General features: G+C 34.8%; 1 pseudogene; it reads right to left on the bottom strand.

Moving 5' to 3' along the window:
• The window catches only part of LOC106774724, a 9,158-nt pseudogene extending 8,031 nt beyond the window's left edge, over positions 1–1,127 (bottom strand).
• Between the last annotated feature and the right edge of the window lie 1,890 nt (positions 1,128–3,017).

The raw sequence follows: 3,017 nt of genomic DNA, 5'->3' as shown, positions 1-3,017 counted from the left end.
ACCTTCAAAACGAAAATCTAAAGAGAGAAATGGTAGAGCTTCATTCCATCAAGCAAGAACAAACATTGTTGCAAACAATAGAAGAAGAAAAACGTGATCTTGGTCCATTNAAGCTCAAAAACNAAAATGGCACACCAAAGCTCCAAAGAGAGAGTTCATACATGCAAAGCCAAAGCAAAAGTGTAGAATGGAGTGTGTTTTTAGTGTCTCGGCAATTGCTACAAAATACCTTCCCCCCTCTCAAAATAGGTGGAGTCCACCTCCTAAAAACCTAGGGTTTTGGTGCCAAGTGTCCCACACATTGGGCTTCTACAAAATTTGCCACAAAAAGGCCCAAATGCACTTAATCTAATTAAGGTTTCTAAAAAAAACGAAATTACAACTTTATTAAAATGGAAATGAGTAAATGTTGAGTCTTGAATGATCATGCCACCATCCCTAATGCTCCAAATGATGTTTCCCAAAATTTCCCTGCAACCAAAATACACTTAATCAGCTCAGAAAACCCATATTAACACAATTACGAATTTCCGACCAAATTAAGCAGAATTCGGAAAACAGGGAAATAACAGACAATTAAACACAATTCCCTGGTTTATTTAAGTGCAATAAACTAAATATAGGTCAAGAAATAACCACTCATCAGGGGGTTTTGATGAAGGTATTTGAGATGATAATTAAAGTAAATTAAAGCATGAAAATTAAACATAACTAAATAGAATTGAAAACATAAAAGTGAATAAAAAACACGGGAATAAAACATTCAATGCTAAGGCGCGTGATCTAATTGCAATGTGATAAATAAATAAGAAAATGCATTCAATACACTTAAATTAGAACAATTAGCTAAAGGTAAAATGCAGTTAGCAATCCTATCCATCACGGCAACAACACATAAAAGAAAAAAAAAAGCGTTAAGAGAGAAATAAAAAAATTGAGTTAGCTAACATGTAAAGTATATAAATCCTTCTCGGTCAAAGCATGAATCTAATAAAACTAAAACCGTGTGCTCCAACAAAAACAAGAAATGAACTTCTAAATTAATTCCCAGACCGTGACGTTGACTAAAAGAAAATGTGTTTTCTAAAATCAAATTCATCACAAACCGAAACATGTTGCTGTACCATTTCTTTGTTTTCCATATTGAAAATCAAAATAAAAGGTAGACGTGAGCACTCATCCTAATGGACATCACCGTTACATATGTTTCCAATTGAAATCAGCACAACACTTTTCTAAAACAAAGCAAAGATAATGAAAAAAAAAAGAAAAAAAATATTCACCGCCTTAGCTTCATTAGATCAAAGTCACCGTACACACCACTTCTTCAATTAATAAAACCCGTGCAGCAAAATAAATCAATTGCAATTAATTCCTAGCCGAAATCCATGTCCGTGTGAGCAGCTCCCTTTCTCTAAAAACCGAATTAAATCCCTCCAGCAGCGTGAACGTACAAGCTTAGAAGCAAGAGAATGATTCAAAAAAAGTGCTCAAGAATCCAAAATTAAAGAAAGAGTGTGCTTCTTCATTCCATTCATCCAAAGTCAAAAAAACAAGAACATGGTTTTCAAAGAAAAATGGGAATGTTCCAGGCGAGAGAGAGAGCCTCCCAATGAGTGACGGCTGCCCTTTTCAACCAAGGCCATGTGTCTTCAAAAAAATGAGGTGGGGTCCACCTACTTTGCAAAACCCTAGGTGCCATGTCATGTTTCCTATTTGGGCACAAACCATTTTGCCAAAAATTGGCCCAATGTTTACAAGTTTAATTAAAAACTATCTAGACTACTAAGTTTCAAAGTAATTAAATTTGAAATATTTATGTGAAGAGTCTTGATTTTATTTTGTCTCATTCCAAATGCTCCAAATTGTATTTCCAAAATTTTCCCTGAAAATAATAATGTAAATAATTAGCTCAGAAAATTCAAATTAATTAAAAAGAATTTCCGTCAAATTAAGCATAATTAGGAAAAACGGGAAAATACCGAACAATTAAGCACAATTCTCTAATTAATTTCGGTACAATAAACTAAGTGAATCAATAAAATATCGACTCATCAACGGGACTAGCAGGTTGGAGGATATGTTCGAGAAGTTTATATTGAAGTATGACTCCACCAATAAAAGTAATGAGGCTAGCTTCAAAAATCTGGAGATGCAGATTAATCAATTGGCTAAAAAGCTGGAGGATAGAGCAGAGAATCAATTTAGGGCTAATACTGAGGTTAAATCTAAAGAAGATTGTAAGGCCATAGTGAGTATTGTTGAGGTGAGAGTGGAAGAGAAAAAGGAGAGTGCTGAGTTAGTAAGGGAAGAAGAAGAAGGAGAGAAAGTATGTGAGGGAGAGTTAGAAAAAGAAAAAGAGAAAAGGGGAGAGAAAAAAATTGAAAAAGATAAAAAAAAATAGAAAAAGATGAGAGAATTCCTCCTTATCCTAAAGGGCGTGAGATAGTAGAAAGAAGATGTGAGCACTTTAGGGAAATCTTCAATCAATTAGGCGTATCAAGCATTACCTTAGTGAAAAGATAGATTTTGATGAGGAAGTTAATGATGAACAGGGAAGTTGTAGTGACTTGGTGGAGAAAATACGCCCTCCTAAACTGAAAGATCTAGGAGGTTTCACAGTTCCTTGTACTATTGAAGGTTTGAAGATAGGGAAAGCCTTACTTGATTTAGGGTCAAGCATTAACATGATGCCCCTATCTATGCTGAAAAAGATTGGTGGTCTCAAATTGAAACCAACAAAGATATCTTTAATAATGGCGGATGGATCACCAAAAAAACCCTATGGTGTGGTAGAGGATGTTATGATGTGCATAGGAAGGCTTAAATTCTTGGTTGACTTTGTGGTCATGGAGATGAAGGAGGATGACAAGATCCCAATTATTCTTGGAAGGCCTTTCATGAAGGTGGCTAAAGTAGTCATCAATGTAGATGACAGGTTGATTATGATTAAAGACCAAGAAGAGGAGGTGATCTATGAAGTTTTTAAAGATAAGCATATTCAAGTTAAAAAGATA

The sequence above is a fragment of the Vigna radiata genome, chromosome 10 (assembly GCF_000741045.1).
Source record: "Vigna radiata var. radiata cultivar VC1973A chromosome 10, Vradiata_ver6, whole genome shotgun sequence".
In the NCBI taxonomy this organism is placed as follows: domain Eukaryota; kingdom Viridiplantae; phylum Streptophyta; class Magnoliopsida; order Fabales; family Fabaceae; genus Vigna; species Vigna radiata.
This window is presented reverse-complemented; position numbering and strand designations above follow the sequence as displayed.